The following is a 19,834-nucleotide window of genomic DNA, read 5'->3' on the forward strand; positions in this document are numbered from 1 at the left end:
GGAAAACGGACAGCTTCTTAGTAGTGGCAGACTGTAGAGGTCTGTTAGGGGTGTACCACGAAAAATGTGTCCGATTCAGGGCCTTGAAGAGGCAATGCTTTGTGGACAATAAAGAGTGCTTTAAAGGCTACTCTTTTTAGGTCTCGCCTAGCGTTGCTGCGCTCATGCGCAGCCTGCTCAGCGAGATTTATTGCTTATGAGGAGTTTTAGTAGAGGGCTTGAAGCCCCGCACCTCATTTACATTGGCTGGCTTCACCGTTTATGCTAAACGGTGGCCTGGCAATGGAAATGAGCTATTTTGGTTGCCTCCTTTTGGGACGGCCCCTCCGGACAGGATGGCTTGGTTTACGGCTGTTGTGAAGCACTTTCTTCTCTTCACAAGGCGTGTTATATAAACAAGCCATGATCCAGTCCGGATGGGCCGTCCCAAAAGGTGGCAGGGTGCTAACAAACTGAGCTTGTTATGAATGAGTGATGCCTGTTGGGGGTGTGGCCACTCATATTATAGTGATGCCTGTTGGGGGTGTGGCCACTCGTTATCTAAATGAAAAGGGTGCGGAAAAGGTGTAGGGCATAAACAATGTAACATGCCTAGAGTGTTAATTATACATTGAGAGGGTCCGGTCTAGGGGTGCTTATTGTGCAGGATTTACCGTGTTCGGTTATACGTCCATTGATTAGATGGCAGGCTCGTAAGTCCTGCATGGTGTAGTCTCGACAGCTTGATAATGTATTTTTCGGTCGCACAGCTTCCTGATATGTAACCCCATAAGTGCGGAACGAGCAGCATCCTCCATTCTCTACGCATTGAAAACAGTGGCTGAATCAGACTGTCTCGAGTGAAGCACACTGCCTCAATCTGATTGGGATTTACACCTAAATTTACAAAAAGTTGAGGGCTCTTGCATGTGTATGGTTCATGTCTTATTTGTAAGCCGACTGTTTGAGAAATTGTGATTTATAAGCACGCCCTGCTTTCCGGTAATTTTCCATGTGACTGTATTGGGTGGCTGAGTCAGTTGGCCCGCCTATATTTTGGCAGCTGGCAGTTTCCGCTCTGCTTTGTCACCTTAGTCGTTATTGCTGCGGTGACGGATGTAAACCCCACCCCGACGTCCGCGTGTGTCGTGCTGGTAAACCCACCGCGCTGTCACCGAGCATCGCCCAGTCTTATTGGAGCATTACATGCTGCTCACTGGCCTGCAGCGTAAACCCACCACCCGGTCACTGAGCGTCGAACTGTCCTAGGAGAGCCTTACACGCTACACACTGACCTGGAGTGTAAGCCCACCCACCTGTCACTGTGTGTCGCCAAGAACCTAGGAGACCCTTAGACGCTGCTTCATGTCCAGCAGAGCGCTTGTGGTTGGGCTGATCTAACTGGTCACCCGATATCTGTGTCCTCCATGCTTCCAGAACCGCATGTGCTTTTCACTGCATGAAACCGAGACCTGCATCTGCCCTTAAACTTTCCGTACACATTAGGCCTCAAGCGGATAACTTGACGACTTTGATTCCATCTGACCTGGGCTCTGATCTCGGCTTCGAAGCGTGAATGCATTGTGTTAGTGCTCGTGGTCAAATTATTCCACCTCACTTTAACTGTGCGTCAGATCCCCTCGCTAGTTTGGCCATTTGCCCAGGATCACACTATTTGGTGGTTGGATGAGAGGGTGGGTTTCAGAACCATTGTCTGCTGGTTCCACAGAGAACCACTTTTTCATTCAACTTCATCTCATCCTTAACAAGGATGACGCCGCTAATGCGCCTCGTTATAGTTTCTGTGGTTACAAAGAACGTCTAAGACAGTCCCTTAGACCGCTGAGATAATCTAGTCCCTAGGGACGTCACTGTCCTTTAGCTATGGTAGTAACAATACTATTTTGTAGTGTTAGAGTACAGGAGATGCTTAAGGACTATTTTATTGCAAATGCTAATATAAGCCTAGAGAAATCAATGTTTTTGAATGCCGTGATGCTCAGTTTATTAATATCTGAAATCTGTATTCATTTTAAACACGCATTTGTTGGTGTTGCATTAAATTCACCATTCTTCGGCAGAGGTTGGAAGGGTATTCCATGATGCCGTGGTTAAATTGTGGCCTGTGGCACACTAGCTCACTCTGACACAGCAGTGAGGTACAGCCCAATTACCTTTATCTCTCTGGGCCTTGTTTGTTTTGTTTCTGTCCCTCGGCCTTCTAACTTCCTGCTGATATGGGGTCTGAGGTCCAGTACAAGCTCCTCCTTTCCTGGCTGATTTCCTCCCTCCCCTTGCCTCTTCTGTTCCACACAGCGCTTTGAGGCAGCATTAGTTGGTTAAACACTATAACACTAGCACGGCATGGCATTCTGTTCCTTTGTTTCTTTAACCCTACCTACCTCGTCCCTTCCCTCTACAGTCCTCTTAGTACTACTCAGTGGCGGCTGGTGACATTTGAAACCGGTGAGGCGTAAAGTTTCTGTCGGAGTGCACCGTGGGGAGCGGGTGTAGCGAGCGAGCACGAACATCTTAAGAGGTGTTCGGTGGGTTCTATCGCAAGTAAATTTTGAAAATAGAGTGGGTAAAGGGTGCATTTTCAAGGAAATTTGAGAAGCAAGATGGTTAATAAAGCAGTTGTGAAAGTGCAGTTACTACATTAATAAAGGGATGCCATATAACAACATGTAGATACTGCCACAAAGTTGGTTTTATAAAAATGGGTCTAATTGGTAAAAATGATAGCACAATTAATCGAATACATTGGCTTGCAGCCATACAATATTCAGTCAGGTCTATGGGGGAAAGCATGTAATATTGCAATAATTCAGGGTCTGCCACATTACCATGGAGCTATATATTTCCAAAGCTGAAAATCATCTGCATATAAAAATGCTGTGCCAAATACAAAAATGGATGCAGGGTGGTGGAGCATTGCTGCTACAGAAAATGCAGTGCTGGCCTAATACAGTCGGCCTAGTTGCATCTCCAAAGTTGGAAACTTTGTGCCACTATCTAATAGCCAACATTTTACATATGCATTAATAACGTGGGTTGCTTCTAACGGTATGATGATACACCAGCATACCACAGAACATCCCATGTGACATCACAGACTGAATGTTCACTGGTGCTCATTGGGACAGAAGACAGCTCACTGTGCCAATCAGCCACTCAAGCTGCCTGCTTTGCAGTTTGTGATGCAATGACTGGTGCAAGTAACCAAATATACAGTTTCCAGTTTCACACATTATTAGCATTCAGTAACTACACGTACTGCTATGAAGCCAGCACCCACTCTGCTAAAATTGGAAAAACAAAGATTAGATTGACATTGCAGATTCTACAATTGAACATGTGTAGTAAATAACACTGCCACGCCTGAAACCTAATTGTGGAGTTATGCTAAGGACCACTGTTCCGCCATAGTATATATTTAACTGCATGCAAAGGACCATTGCCATTCCATAAAACATGTTATCCCACAGCAAAAGCACAATTACCATGATGCCGGAAGTCGCATTGCCCAGGGAAGGAGCACAACTCTATCATGCCAGATGAACTAACATGGAAAGGGTACCAGATAGGTTTAATTAAATAAACTCTACCCTGGGAACACATATGGAAGCCCTCTTGAGAGGAACCGACCAGATGTTCCTACCGTCCGTCACCTCTTCACACAGCTTTTCTTCCTGATCCAAACATCAACATTCCATGGAAGGCATCACACAACCACTCAGCTAAGGCGGCTCCCAGAACATTCTCCGCCCGAGCACGCACACAGCAACGAATACAGGCAGCACCTCAGAAAAATCCTCACACCTAGGCAGAGGCTTTAATGCTGAGGAATTAATATACAGTCCGCCAAGGCGCACAGTCCTGCTGTACTCTGCTCCTTTTTCTGAGAACTTCCCTTGCACGAACATGTCTCCCAGGCAAGTAATATACAAAACTCCTATTTACATTTAACAGTAGTCACTCTGAGCCCAAGAATTTTTGAGTAGTATGGTGAGCATGGCAGACTTGTGTGGTGGACGACATTTGTAAAAAAAAAAAAAAACTGAAGCTAACATTTGAATATTTGTCCATCATATTCCTCGTCCTTAGTTCCGATAGCGCGCAAGAGTCATGACAGTGGCAAAAAACCTTGTTACACTGAAATTATGAAAATGTCACACTCACACATAAGCAATCTCAACATGGGATAATGTACATATTTGTTTATAGGCATACAGATTAATAGATGTTTGGGTAATGAATGAGGGGCACTTGTATATATACAAACAAAATGATTAATTTATCTGAGAAGGTGCAATGCAAAGGTTCTCCCGATTTAGTGATCGCAAGGTAATGACTGCCCATGCAATTAATGCTCAGCTGACTACCTCTCTTTCACGACGAGACGCCAAGCAGCAGCGTACCCATGAAGGAACAGCGAGGCATAAACCATGCATGCAGATCCACACACATTTTTATACTATTACTTTTGTTGTGGAAGAGGCCAAGAGGCAAGGGCTTTGCCTCTTCTGGGTCATGGCCTCTCCCAATTCCAAATGTCGAAATACTACATTGCACTCTTTGCTTCTGCATATATTCTACATATTTAAAATTACACATTTATACATATTTATATATTTAAAAATAGGCATGTAATTCTTTGAATTGGTGTAACTACTAAAACCACCAACTTAGATCTACAGCTAAGGGCATAGGTGATTGGCAGTTCACATCGCAAAGTTGTGTCCGTATGGGCCCGGTGAGAGTCCCTTTTGGTCTGGCTCTCAGATTCTCGCTCTGAGAGGAGGAGCTGCTGCAATCAGTTTCGCCCCACCAGCCCAGGTCTTAATCCTGGTAGATTCAGAGACGTTTTACGGCATGGGCAAAGGGGGCACTGGCCCAGGGTGTCAGAGGGTGTTTGGAGACGTGTACAGGTTACAAAGGCGGACACGCTCAATGTAGTGGTATCATGCGGGCTAGGGAGCTCGAACTGGAGTCCTGGGTCAAGTCTACGTAGAGGTCGCGATACATGAGTGCCCGGTTGTGAATTTTCCTTTCCCCTGCACCATTGAGCTGGCAGGATCACGTGAAGGATTGTGGGACTGGATGCGGCAACCCCTGTTTGTAAGTGGGGGACTCACCATTAGGGAAGCGGTGAACCTATGTCTCTGCTTTCCTTTGGAGATCGCCAGGTGTTCATGAGTAGGTATACTGATTCTCATGCCTTGCCCCATTACTTGGGGGTTGAGTTCTCGCGGGTCGTGTAGTTGTTTCTTGCCCTTAGGCCGCATATCAGGGACGGATTCCTGGCCTAACCACTGCTTGCGCGGAGTGCAGGCTTGATAACTTAGGGGCGGCTTGAATAGGGTTTCCTTGTTTTGGATTGCATTCACATGCGGTGAGGTTAATCAATTCCATTAAGTTGGGCTGAGTTAGCGCGGTTTAAGTGGTTTCCTGTCGTATGATCGCGTCACATGCATGCTATCGGTCACACCGTTTAGTTTGTGCGGCTTCGCGCTACTTAATTATGCATGCTTTGCAGGATCACGTCACAAGGTGATTGTGGTCATGTCAGTTATTTGTGCTGAGTTTTGCGCCGCTTTACCAGATATTATCGCGGGATCGAGTGCACATGCTGGGAATGTCACCCCCCCTACCTTACATGTGCCTTTGTTTGTTATTGAATTCTGCGCATAAGCGCCTCCCTCTGGGACAAGCTCGCATTCCCGTCGCGGGCGCTAGAACCAGGTTTTGTGCCAAAGGGTTGCGTCCCATTAGGTGATCCTGGCCAAAGCGAGTCCCAGGCAGGGTTGCGGTCAAGTCAGTTAGTTGTGCTTGTTTGCGCTGCCTTGTGGCCGGGCCATTTCCTTTTCCTTGTAGGTGCCTGAATAGGGTAAGAAATTATGCGCATGCAGGCGCTCCTCCCTCCGGGGCCGAGCTTGCGCGCTGTCGTGCACGCAAGACCTGGTTTCGCGCCTATGGGACGTGCCCAATGGGTTGATGCTGCACAGTGCGCTTTTCGCGCAGGTGCCGGTATGTGCAATGTTATTCTGCGCACTTGCCCTTTAGATCAGAGCTCTCTGCTGTTGATGGTTCTGGTCAGCATACCTCAGGGTGGGGACCTTTCGTGCCCGGGTAATTAGTGGCCCGTTACTTTGCAGCACTTATACTGGGCCACGCATCCATGTGCTACCGGGAACGCTCGCGCTAAGAGGCTACAGACTTATTGCATTCCCTGGGTGAAGACGCGCTCAGTGACAGCCTCCCCTGGAATCAGAGGTACTGGTATTTGCATTGTCATGTTCTTCTCGACAAATTACAGGCAAGGATGGTGTACATACATGTCGCAGGGATGCCGGTTAGGGTATCATCCGCATACCTATCACACAACCTTCACTTCCGAGTCAGATCCCTCCACTTTTGGTTCTTAAGTAAGGGGATTTATTTCCTGTTTCTCCTACTTGATGATTCTTAGTAGGATGTATGTAGAGGACGAGAATTGTCCCACAACTACGCCCCAGGCATGCCGTCTTTCGCGCCCCCATGGTAGGAGAGAAGCCTCTTCGCACGTTACTCAAGTTACAGGGGGATTATGGGCATCTTGTGAGTCAGCTCACAGCTAGTCGATGGTCTCCCTCCTGGGTCTTTGTCTTTGCCAGTGCTGATGCCATAGATATGTGCGGACTTGACCCAGAGGTTGCTCCTGCCATTCCCCAGAAGTAGAACGTGCTGTTGAAGGTTGATACTGCATTTATTGTCGGACTCTTTATCCTGTGTATCCTTTAGTCCCCTCGTGCACCTCCCAAGGTGAGAAGTTGACCCGAGGTTTCATAGCGCCAATATGGGGAGCCCCTTGCCCCAGCTTTTTTCCCATACGCGCGAGGGGTTATGCAACTTTTATAGATGAGCTATTCTTGAAGTAACATGGTCTAAGCGGCCCTTTGTTCCGGGGGGGCATGTGTTACCAGCTGTTTTCCTTGCATTCCTGTATAAGAAATGGAAGTGCACCACGCAAGTTACTAAATTAAGCTTCGCGCACTGTAATAGCCATCAGTACTTTGCTTGTATTAGTAGCCCTAGCATACACTAAGCACAGTGGTCAGTTGAAGTTCGAGTACTGCACCTCTGCAGAAGTTGTACGTTTCGGGGTGCAGTCTGTTGCTGCCTTGCGTAAAGATGTGTGTTGGGCTCAGTGGCATGCGCTGGTTCCCCTTGGTATAGATTAGGGTTCGATAGCACCAGGGGGGCCTCCCCTTCTCTTGGGCCATTTCCAAGGGTCTGACCTCACGCACTTGGGATAGTCTACACTATTGCTGTAGAGGGATTCTTCCCGGGGGTATATGCTGAGTTGTCCAGAGGAGGATCTCCTTTGTTCAGCTTGTTAATCCCTTTGGCGGGGTCGTAAGTCAACTTTTATAGACAAGCTATTGTTGCTCGTAGCAGGGTCTAAGTAGTCTCCTGCTTCCAGGGGGCATGGGTTATCAGCTGTTTACCTTTGTAATCCTGTATTTAAATTTAAGTCCACCACTCAAGTTATACTTTTGCACCAAGCGCTTAGAATAGCCCCTGTACTTTGCTTGAGGACAGTTGCTCAAGCGTACATAAAGCACAGTTTACAGTTGTATTTGTGAACAGCATTTCAGCAGAAGTGGTACATTACTGGGTGTAGTCTGCTGTTGCTTGGTGCGAAGGTGTGTGGTGGGTTTCAGTGTCATGCGCTGGTTCTACTATTGTTTTGATTAGGGAACGTTATCAGCAGGGGAGGCCCCTCATCTCTTGGGCTCTTTCCAGGGGTATGACCTCTAGAACCTGGGATAGTATACATTATTGCCGTAGAGGGATTTGTTCCCTGGGGTATTCGCTGACTAGTTTCAGTGGCGCTTTTGGTGTCAGCGGGCGTGTCATGTTGCAGGTCGGGATCTTAAGAGGGCACTTGATTTTCTGTCCCAGCAATCCCTTGGTGGTGGTTGTAAGTCATTCTTACAGACAAGCTATCTACAGGTAGCATGGCCTAAGCTGCTTCCAGACTAAACCCGAGAGGGCAGGTGATGCTGGCTGGTAATACCTGTCCATTCCTGTATTGGCATATGCTAAGACATCGCCCAAGTTATATAGTATAATATGTATCTATCCCTTCAATGCCCCTGTGCTCGTTGAGTACATCTCCACAAGCATTCGTGGTAAACACACTTTCTCCATGTAATGCGGAGAACGGCGTTACAGCAGGAGTTGTAACTTTGCTGGCTATTGCCTGCTGACGCTTGTTGCGAAGGGTGTGGTTGAGTTTGAGGGCAGGTGCTGGAACGCCTATTGTTCGTTACGAAGCACCTTCAGCAGTAGGGGCCCCTCCTCATCACTTTGTCATTCACATTGAAGTATGACTTCAGGTAACCAGGTATGGTTACACTATGGTTGTAAAGCATTAAATATAATCATAAAAGACCCGGGGTATCTGCGGATTAGGGGCAGAGGGGCCTGGGTTTCTTCATGTCAGGATCAGGTCTCTTCGAGGTGGAAAGGGTCCGCCGCTCACTTGTCGTTTTGGTCTTGTTTCTTGGACCGACAAAAGGCTCTGCAGAGCAAGGGTTGCAGGTTTCCCTAAAAAGCGAAGTGGTGGGGGGCCCGGACGGCGACGGTGGCCGCCGGCCGGGCTGTGGCGGAGTTACAGGGCGATCCGGAAGCAGAGAGGTGCAACAATGTACTTCAGCGGGCACATAGGGGTGCCAGAGCCTAACCTGGAACCTCATGGGAGGTCCAGGAACTCGAGTCGGCGCCCCAGTAGTCCTTCGGGCGGTTGTGGGCCTGTGCAACCGGGGGTTTGCCTAGATACGCCCCGCAAGGGGCGTGTGTAGTTTTGTTACCATAATGGTGCAGCAGTTGGGTGGTTCGCCACTGTGCTGATTGGCTCAACAGGCGGGCAGGTGGCGAGAATGCGGCCTGCCCTTGGATCGTCCGTAAGATAACCCACCGTGATTACATAATGTTGTATGTAATAATAAACCTGCAGCAAATTTTCCCAATCTTAACACTTGTGTCTGTGTGTTATTTGCGGGATGTTGTATATGTTGGGGCGGGGGATCCTGTGGCCCTGAAGTGACTATGCGCCTGCCCGAGGCCACCCTGTGGCCATCAGGAGGGCGGGCCCTTAGTCGCGGAGGGCTGCCCCCGTCCAGGAATATGGTCAGCCACTCCTCCCCTAGGGCAGGCGTTGCTCTGGGGGATGTGGGCGGCAGGTGACGCGCGTCCGGGGCGTCAGGCCGGGAGAGGGGGGTATATCTCTCCCCCTCGCCATTGCTCAGGCCTCTTTGCCGCTCCGGACGTTGCGCGCTCCACATCGGGGACACTCTTTTCCCTCCCTACCTCTTACCCAGAGTGTCGGCTTTGGGGAGGCGCTCATAAGGGAGTTTTTAATGTGTTCCTTTTTCGTTGCAGGCGGAGTTACAGGGCGATCCGGAAGCAGAGAGGTGCAACAATGTAATTCAGCGGGCACATAGGGGTGCCAGAGCCTAACCTGGAACCTCATGGGAGGTCCAGGAACTCGAGTCGGCGCCCCAGTAGTCCTTCGGGCGGTTGTGGGCCTGTGCAACCGGGGGTTTGCCTAGATACGCCCCGCAAGGGGCGTGTGTAGTTTTATTACCATAATGGTGCAGCAGTTGGGTGGTTCGCCACTGTGCTGATTGGCTCAACAGGCGGGCAGGTGGCGAGAATGCGGCCTGCCCTTGGATCGTCCGTAAGATAACCCACCGTGATTACATAATGTTGTATGTAATAATAAACCTGCAGCAAATTTTCCCAATCTTAACACTTGTGTCTGTGTGTTATTTGCGGGATGTTGTATATGTTGGGGCGGGGGATCCTGTGGCCCTGAAGTGACTATGCACAGAATTCATGTTTTCACGGATGCTGTTCAGTTATCCATCTGCCTTTCACTGACCCTGACTACCGACCTGCAGGAGGCGTAACCATCGTCCTGAAGACTTCCGGTCCGTTTCCAGATCCCACTGTCACGCTGGATGAACATGATAAAGGCGCGTACACACAATACCGGCCTCGGCATCACTAGGGTGACCCTGCATCTGGTCTGGCCCTGGGTGGAATCTTCAGAAACAAATTATGGGCGCACTCGAACCTGCGATGGCGCTGCGAGGCCCCAGCACTGGCAACACGTGCGCTAGTAGACACATGCCTATAACATGAGAGGAATGGCATGCAGCAGCAATACCCTAGCATTACATTTAGCAATGGCTGATTTGATCAGGTGCTCTCAAATATCATGTACTGGGGCTCCCATCTGTGGCCAGTTTATTTTGTAATGTGCGTCTTAAAACTAAAAATCTGCATATCTGACGTGCCACTGTCCATCTCCTCCCCATCAGCCCAGCCCCCCACTAGATGCATCAAAGATTCTATCACTTGAGGGGCCCGGGCGACAGACCCTTTCTCCCAGCCCTCCCCCGGGGTAACGGGAATATCTCCTCCGTCCAAGCGCACCTGCCACTCTTTGGAGAACGCAGTAGGCCAGCGACTTCATTTAATTTACACCCACTCCCTGCCAGCTGCGCGGCACTCCCGAGTCCTGTTGCTAAAATATTTTCCGCTGCGTGCCAGTCTTATTATGTTTTCTCCTGGCACCGGGTGCCCGCCGGCTTGTCCTGTGCCAGGTGTATTATGCTGTGTGGCACACCATGCATCTTCATGACGACAGCAGGGGATCTGAAGCGAATCGGCAGCCCCTGCCTTGACACTCGTCACGACTTATTCATTCAGGCTCACTACTAGAATTGATTTAGCAGTCATCGTTTCGATGTTTAATCTACCAGCAGCTAATGCTGTTACTTGGAAGGGCCAAGGGCTGAAATTAAATAATATATGTGTAAATTAAATAAAAAACTTACCGGGTCCGCGCTGGCTGCTGCCTCTGCTCGGGTCCTGTTGGCGCCTGAGGAACAGCCGTGTCTCCGTCACTGCTGGTAACACCTCGCTCTCAGCCAATCCGATTGACTTAGGGCAGTGTTACGCTCTGCCCATTAGGAGACCAAGGTTTGAGCAAACCTCGCTCTCATGCGCCAGCAGGACAGACATCAGTGCGCATGAGTGGGCACGGAGGAAAATTCGACCTCCGTCCCCACTCATGCGCACTTGTGGTGACAATCAAACAATCAGGTCAGTCAACATGACGTGGACCGTGGTCTTTTGTAACCTGAGAGTTTACTTATCAAAAAGACGCCGAGGGAGCTGCGTGTGCTGCTGGCGGATTGTGGGGCAACGCCCCAACGCCCTTAATGGACGCACCGCCACTGGTACTACTCATAATTCCTTTCTGCTCCCGTTCCACACAGCTACCACCACAGCATTACGGTACAACATTGTCCTACAAACAAACACAAGCAATAGGTCTCGCATTTTTGCCTTCTATTTAGGTTTTTAAAACAAAAACAAAAATAAAAGGCATTGTTATTTGCAATGTCAATAGCTCAAACTTGCGTGAAAGCGAGACTTTTTGCATTGCAAATGCTCGTTTTGACAGGCAAACAGGAAAGTTCTCCCCTAGCTTTAGTCACAGGTACAAACTTTTTTAAAAAATTCCAGGACCCTAACTGCTGCATTTTGCAGTCTCTGGAGCTTACTCAGAACACACAGCTGGGCACCAACATAGAGGGCATTGCAATCGTTTAGTTTTGATAATACCAATGAGGTAACCCCTTTTTTTTGTAATTTCTGATGGTAGAAAAGGAAGGTTTTTCCTCAGATTTTAAGTGTGTGAAAGCATGAGGAAGTGAGGTCCCTAAAGAAAAGATTTGTATAAAAAATTATTCTGAGTGGCTGAAGTATACGCCTATTGCTCTGCCTCTCACTAGCTCAACATAAATGAGTGGTGGTATAGTGCACAGACGGGCCAGACGTTTGCAGTTTAGAGACGAGCGAAGGGTTCCCAGACTTTGTTAGACCTTCTCTATAGATCACCTCCCTCTAGCGTGTATATTGGTAATTCAATTATGGCGATGCACAGTCAAGAGGATGGGCTGGGGAGGTCGACTGACGCATGCAAACCCACTTTGGCATGGAATCTACCTTAGACAGGTCGCCACACTGCCAGGGTTCTGCACATAGGACCTTATTGAACTCTCTACACTAGGGGACATAATGAAAGTGACAGTACTCAAGTCCTTTCAACAGCTACAAGCAGAATATTATCTCCACCACAGTCAGTTTTATAGATATTTACAGCTTAAGACATGCAATGACACCGCTAATCCAGTCCCTGGCGGATCTGTCAGAGTTTAATCCATTGAAAGGGCATCTGTTAATGGGAGACCTGTGGGCCCCTAAAATTATACAAATCTACCAAACACTAATCACATACTCAAACTACACTTGGCACGTTACGAATGGCAGGGGAATGGGACATTACAGATCTTACTGACCACAACTGGACAGAGGCCCTGGCAAGTCCCAGTGGTGCCACCATTGCAACACGGTACAGTTTAACCCGATTTAAATATGTGCATAGAGTGTAGCACAGGAGGTCCAGCCTCTGGTGTATGGGTGGAATACTGTCTCCACCTGTTTCAGATGCGAGGAGGAGGAAGGGACCTTTCTCCACATAGTATGGAGCTGAAGGGCACTTCAGCCCTTTTGGCATAACGTAACCTCATGCCTAGAACCAGTCCTGTCTTGGCGACTTGCCCTGGAACCCAAGTTGTTTCTCTAACACAGTACAGATGAGAATGGGGGAAACAGATACAAACAACACTTCCTGGGACTCACGCTGGCCAAGCGGGACATAGCCCAGCATTGGAAGGGGACCTCTCCACCATCGATGGGTGGGTGGAAACATGCCATGGACAAACACATGAGGAAGGAAATAGTGTTTCGGACAGGTGGCTGCACACAGAAGTATAAGATCTAGCGCACCGGGATTAATATAGGGGCATAGATCTGCCCTCCGCACATCCCCTAGAATCCCCTATTGAGCAAGAAAAAAGATTATATGGCCAGAGACATACCCATGGCTAGTAGACCCTGCAACACAAACGCCCTTGACAGATATCCCAGTGGAGTGGGGAGTGGTGCATAGCCTGTGCCAAAGTGGTCTTAGTTTTCTTTCATGCCTTTGTTGATGTCTCAAAACATGGGTACTATTCTGTAATGTACTATAACTTGATGTATGTGATTGGCCACCCTGGCCGAGTTGTACCACCAAAAACATCAATGAAATCGGTTAGTAAAAAAATAATGATTCCAATATTCATAGTTTGTAACACTGGGACAGGAAGTGAGCCAAGGGCTTCTGCCACCAAGACTTATTCCAAAAAGAGATTTCCTGCCTAAAAGGACTCGGAGACCACCAGCATCCCTTCATGCCTAGCAGGTGGCAGTTGCCTCAGTTCTTTTTGAAGGAATGAGTTAGTGATCGGTAATCACAATAATATCCTCTGTTAAGAATGGTATAGCATCCCCTCCATGGGCAGTGGAAAACAGAGGAACCTTGAAATAAGCAAATAAATATCTGAAGAAGCTCGTCCTACTTGAGCGTCTGAATCCAAACAGTAATGCCTAGGGAACGTGTGAACAGACCTCAATGTAGCTGCTTTACAGAACTCTGCTATATGGACATATCTCATCAAAGCGGCAGTAGCTGCTTTGCCTCTAGGTGAATGGGCCTTTGGTCTAGCTGATAAGGTCTTATTGGCTTTTTGAAAGCATAAGAAAATGCAAGAGACTATCCATCGGGAGAGGGATTGTTTGAAAGTGGCTAAACATGTACGGACCAGGCCATAATTCTTAAACAATTGGTCTGATCTACGTATGTCATGAGTCTTGTCTAGATAAAAATTCAAGACCTGCCTCTTATCCAAAGAATGAAGAGTTATTTCAGTCGCAGTTGAAGGGTGCTGAAAGAAAGTTGGCAATTAAATTATCTGATTGACATGAAAGTCCGAAACCCCCTTGGGGAGGAATTTAGAGGGAGTCCCCATAACTTTCTTGCTAGAGTGGAAGACAGTGTAGGGCTCGTGAGAACATAAGGACTGAATTTTGCTAACCCCACGAGCTGATGTAATTGCTACGGGGAAAGCTGCTTTCCAGGAGAGATGCCTTATGCAAAGGTTCAAAATGGGCTTCCATGAGACGTGAAAGGACTGTGTTAAGCTCATACGGAGGGGAAGGATGCCAAACAAGAGGGAAACCCATCTTTAGCCCTTCAAGGAAGAATTGATTACTGGGATTTTAAAAAGAGGTTTGTGAAGGACTTTTTTTGTAGGCAGTTAGCGCAGTCGTATGGCAGAGAATTTGTAGCCAGAATTTGCCAAATTAAGAAGATATCTTCCTGGCAAGTAGTAGGATCTATGTTCTTGGAGGAACACCAAATGCAAAATCTCTTCCACTTGAAGGCATACACAGAAGGGGCTGATTGCCGTTCAGCCTCCTCGAGGATGTCCATGCAATCCTGTGTCAAGTTCAATTGTCCATACTGCACTAGCTCAGGAGCGATGCTGTAAAATTCAGAGGAGAGATTGAGGTGAACCATCTGGCCTCCGTACTTTGTTAACAGGTCTGGTCGGCAAAGCAGCTTGAGATGTGGACGCTGTGACCGGTGAAGGAGGTCCGCGAACCACCATTGATGTGGCCACTCCAGGGCTATCGGGATGAGTCTGGCTCTCGAGTGGGACAGCTTGAGGAGGACTTTCAGGATCAGAGGGATTGGTGGAAAGGTGGAAAGAAATTTGCCTGACCAGTGGCTCCCCACCCCAGTAACAATGCATCTGTCACTATGGCTTGAGAGGGAGCCTGTTGGTGGTAAGGCATCCCGTGAAGGAGATTGGTCAAAGAGTAGCACTATGTTAGATTGCTTCACATGAGGGGATGGGGGGTGGGGAATGATCTGGTCTTCCCAGTTGCCAGTTCCCACTGTTCTTTCAGACATTCCTGCAGGGGACCCACGTTGAGGTGTGCATTTGGAGTGAGGAAAATACATGAAGCCATGGAGCCAAGGACGGATGACACTGATCATACCGTGGGATAAGGGGCTTTCATTAGAGAGTGACATTTCCGACGGATCGATGAAATTCTCTCCTCTGAAGGACACTTTTGCCTGCTGTGTGTCGATGGTGGCCCCTAGGTATTGCAGAGTCTGAACCGGGGTGGAGATTGACTTGCTGTGGCTGATGTCACAACTCAACAGTTGAAAGACATTGCATGTCCAGTTTAAATGCCGCTGGGATTCCTGTGAAGTTGACGCCTTGATTAACCACTAGTCTAGATGGGGATAAACAAAGATATAGTGCCTCCTGCGATGAGAAGCAACTACTGCCATGCACTTAGAGACGGTTCTGGGAGCTGACTTGAGGCCAAATGGAAGGACCTGGTATTGATAGTGGTCCTGCCCCACTACAAACCTCAAGCACTTGTGATGTTTCTTGGAGATGGGCACATGAAAATACACGCCTTGGAGATCTATGGAACAGAGCCAATCCCCCTGGTGTAGTTGGGGTATAGATCTGATGTAATGCCAGCATCCAAAACCTTTCTCGCTAAATTATTTTGTAGGCTACTTTTAAGTCAAGAATGGGTCTGAATTTGTCCTGGTCTTTTTTCTTCACCAGAAAGTATCTGAAGTAGATGGTTGTACACCATTGTTTGTGGGGTGAAGACCTTCACTGACCGCTTCTATAGCAAAATGCTGACTTCCTCCCGAATTATGTACAGGAGATGGCTGGAGGGTTTTGGTGGTATGGTCGGGGGAGGACTGGTGAATCTGAGAGAATAGCCATTTGAACAATAGTCAGAACCCAGGAATCCTTTGTTTTTTTTGGCCACTCAACACACAAAACAGTGAGATGCTTCCCCCTACCGGAGTGGGTAATGGAAGAGGGGGAAGGGAAGATTCAAGGTTTGGTGCCAGATGTGGTTTTACCCCCTTGGGTAAGCTGCGGGGAAGAACACCCTCTAGATTTCTGTTGCTGCTCTTGCTGGTATGCCACTGTGACATACCAGCTGTTGTTGGTATGTCACTGTGGTATTGCTGTGGCTGCTGGCTTCTCTGGTAGCAATGAGGGGTTTGAACCCTATGAGAGTAAAACCAGTGTCGGTAAGGCATGAAGAACCGCCTTTGCTCTTTCGGTCTTTCTGAGTCTCCATTTCAAACTTCATGCGAACCATCTCATCGTCCGTGTGCCTGGTAAAGAGGGTAGTCCCAGAAAAAGGAAGATTTAAAATCCTTTGCTGCAACTCTGGTTATAGAGACGCGAGGTAGAGCCAGGAATGCTGGCTTAAGGCAATGCCATAACAATATTCATGTGTCATTAACAGGGAGAAGTCTGCTGTGGCGCTGATGACTAGGTTGGACATCATGAGGCATTCATTACCAATCTCCAGGAAGTCTTCCCTTCTGTCCCGGGGTAGGTCATCTGCAAATTGCTGGTTAGAGTCCCAGAGCACTATCATATCTAACTAGGAGGGCAATAGCACTGGCTGCTTTCGCAGTGGTTGCAGCAGTGAAACAAACTTTGCTCTCCCTATCAGAAGGAATTGGAGAAGCAGGGGTGGAAGCATGATGCTTCTTGGCCGCCAGAATGACCAAGGGGTAAGGAGGTGTATCTGATCTGAAGAAAAGAGGATCTTGCTCAGGAGGTCTGTAATTTTTCTGTAGCTTCGAAGGAGCTGTTTCGGTTGAAGCTGGGGTCAGAAACAGTTTAATCGCTGGTTCTAAAAGACCAGGAACCAATGGAAGCAGAAGTCTTGAAGCCAACCACTGATGTAGTGTCTCAAATATAACAGATGTGATAGGTATGGGGATAGACATCTAAACATTACATTTTGCAGCACCTCTCACCAGAACCTCCTGGAATGAGGTGATGTCATCCACCGGAGAGATGCGAGGCGGTGGAGAACTGGACAGCATCAGCGAATATTGTCCAGCTGATGTCAAAGAAGACGTTGTGTGTCTTCATTGATGTCTGGTTGTTGTACGTGTCCTGGACCGTGACCGATGCCTGCGATGGTGAGAGGTGCTTAAAGGAAGATGAATGTCTTGAATGATGTCTGTGATGATGTGACCGATGGCACATTCTGGAGCGCAATCTAAGCCTTGGTGGTGCTACAGGCAGAGTCTGCGCCAGAGGTGTAGGAGGCGGCATTGGTGGTGAAGGAAGCAGAGGAGGTGGAGAATCTGGTAGTACAATCGGAGAAAAGGGAGAGCAGGCCCTAGAGTACTCCGAATTAGGTGACAAAGACTTGCATCTTTTCCTCCTCTTTTTTTGTCTAATCAACGTAGAGATGAATTTTGACGTCAACCTTCTCATTGATGGTGATCTCCCTCAATGCCTCGATGACGCAACACTCCTCAGCACTCATGAGGTCTATCTTGCCTTCGATCTGTACCTTTTTCTCGATGCCGATCCAGTCCTGGGCGACGAGCAAGTATGTGCCGTACTCTATTTCTACGTCAACCGGGAAACGTGCAATTTTCTAGCTAGCACCCTCTTTTTGGACCTTCCACATCACACAGAGGTAGATGTAAGAGCCCTGGTAGAGGACTGACCCTCTCTACGCTCCGAGGTCTCACCTTGAGACTGGACATGCTGCCTGCACCATTCATCGGTGCAATGAAGGCAAGTTTTCTCTCTCTCCCTCAGGGTGCGACGACAAAACTTCTTACAGTGTTTGCACTTCTCTGGAACATGTGTTGATGGGAATATGCAGACGGGGATGGGGATGGGGATGGGGATCTGATCTGGCCTTCCTCGTCCCACAGGCAGGGCACTTCTAAAAAAAGAAGGCATAACTATTGGCAAAATGCCTCAAAATTCTGTCAGAAAAGGCTTAAAACAGTGAGAGGATGATAAAAGACGTTGAGAGAACCAAAGAAAGAAATGCGTTACTTACCTGTAACTGCAGTTATCCAGTATTGGTGTCTTTCATAGATTCATATGCCTGAATCATTCCCCCGTCGTCGAGACGGGAGTCTCCGGTACATAGAAAAGTAATGTCTTATAGACATACATAGAGAATAGTAGGCCTAAAGGCCTCACCTTAGTATCATATCCATGTCCTTTTGTAAAAAGGACCAAACTCTAGAGAAGAGCCAATCAGCTATCACCTCCCTCTAGAACCTTCCTGGCAGGAGCCTCAGTTCCTCAGATTTTCGTACGCACTAAGCTAAGTAGGCGTGACACTGAGAGAGTTAGGTGAGTCCTTCCAGGGGAGGCGGGAGGGTTGCATGTGAATCTATGAAAGACACCAATACTGGATAACTGCAGTTACAGGTAAGTAACGCATTTCTTATCCAGTATTATGGGTGTCTTTCATAGATTCACATGCCTGAATCAGAGTAGCAAGCAATGCAGAGTGCACATTTCTGATGGAACAGCATATACAAGTCCTTAGATAAGACATCATGCGAGCATGAACTATCATTAGACCTCCACAATAAGTATTACTAAAGAAATGTGCACACCAGAGTAGGATGGAGGGACGGAAGAAGGCTCACCTTACTGAAAAGATGGCGTAACACCGATTGTCTCACTGCTGCATCATTCATCAGCTCCGTATCCAGGCAGTAGTGCCTAGTGAAGGTATGCGGGGACTTCCATGTTGCCGCCCTGCAAATGTCAATGACTGGCACCCCTGCAAAGAGAGCTAAAGAAGTGGACATGGCTCTTGTGGAGTGCGCTCTCACTTTGGAATGCAATGGCTGTCCAGCTTGGTCATGACAGAAAGCAATGGCTGCAGAAATCCATCTGGAGATGCTCTGCTTGGCAAGCGGTAGACATTTTCTAGGTCTGCTGTAAGCTATGAATAGCTGGTTAGATTTCCTGAATGTTTTCGTTTTGTCCGTGTAAACTTCAAGCATCGCTTGAGATCCAAAGAAAGCAGCGATCTCTCAGCTGCCGTGCTTGGGTTCGGAAAGAAGGAATGCAGAACCACAGGTTCATTTAGGTGGAAGTCCAACGGGACTTTTGAGATAAACCATGGATTGGTTCTCAGGATTACTCTGTCGTTATTAAACTGTAGAAAAAGATCCTGGATTGAAAACGCCTGTAGCTCACTGACCCCCCTTGCAGATGTGAGCGTCAGGAGGAGTGCTGATTTCCACGAGGCATACTTTAGGTCAGCTCTGTGTACTGGTTTGAACGGATGTTTCATGAGCTGGGTAAGAACCACATTGAGATGCCAGGCAGGTGGCAACATCCTTACTGGCGGGAAAGATCTGTATAATCGTTGTAGAAATTGCTTAATCAACCCGCTTGACCAGAGCGATGGACTCGTTGAAGTTCTTTATAACGAGATATTGCTGCTAAGTGTACTTTAATGGAGGAGTGGGCTAGGCCCGACTGTGCCAGATGTAATAGATAAGGTAATATTTGCTCCGGTGATGTGGAGAAAGGCCGAATCCCGTGATCTGCACACCAAACACAAAAGCGCTTCCATGTCAGGGAATACGTCTTGGTCGTGCTATCCGCCCTTGCTCTGGCAAGAATGTCTACAGTCTTGTGGAATATTCAGATTGTGGAACTCTCTGAACTCAGGAGCCAGGCGACTAACCTGAGAGACCTCAGATCCAGATGTTGAACTTTATTGTTGTTCATTGTAAGCAGAGATAGATACTGCCGCAGGTGGACCGGCGGCTCCAGGGATAGACGGTGGAGCTCTGCGAACCAATGTTGCCTCGGCCAAGTTGGGGCTATTAAAATTAGAGTACAAGGCTCCACCTAATTTTTCCTGAGGACTCTGGGAAGCATCGGGAATGGTGGAAAGGCGTACGAAACGACGTTGCGCCATGCGATGGAAGATGCATTCCCTAGAGACTCTGACTGGGGATGCCCACTTGAGAAGTGTGGGCATTTGGTGTTCATTG

The 19,834-nt window shown here is 48.1% G+C and overlaps 1 protein-coding gene across 1 annotated transcript in view; it reads right to left on the reverse strand.

Annotated features, from left to right (window-relative positions):
• CLINT1 (clathrin interactor 1) overlaps positions 1 to 19,834 on the reverse strand; it is a 630,396-nt gene that overhangs the window by 53,522 nt on the left and 557,040 nt on the right. The window lies entirely within an intron of this gene.

The sequence above is a fragment of the Lissotriton helveticus genome, chromosome 7, assembly GCF_964261635.1.
Source record: "Lissotriton helveticus chromosome 7, aLisHel1.1, whole genome shotgun sequence".
In the NCBI taxonomy this organism is placed as follows: domain Eukaryota; kingdom Metazoa; phylum Chordata; class Amphibia; order Caudata; family Salamandridae; genus Lissotriton; species Lissotriton helveticus.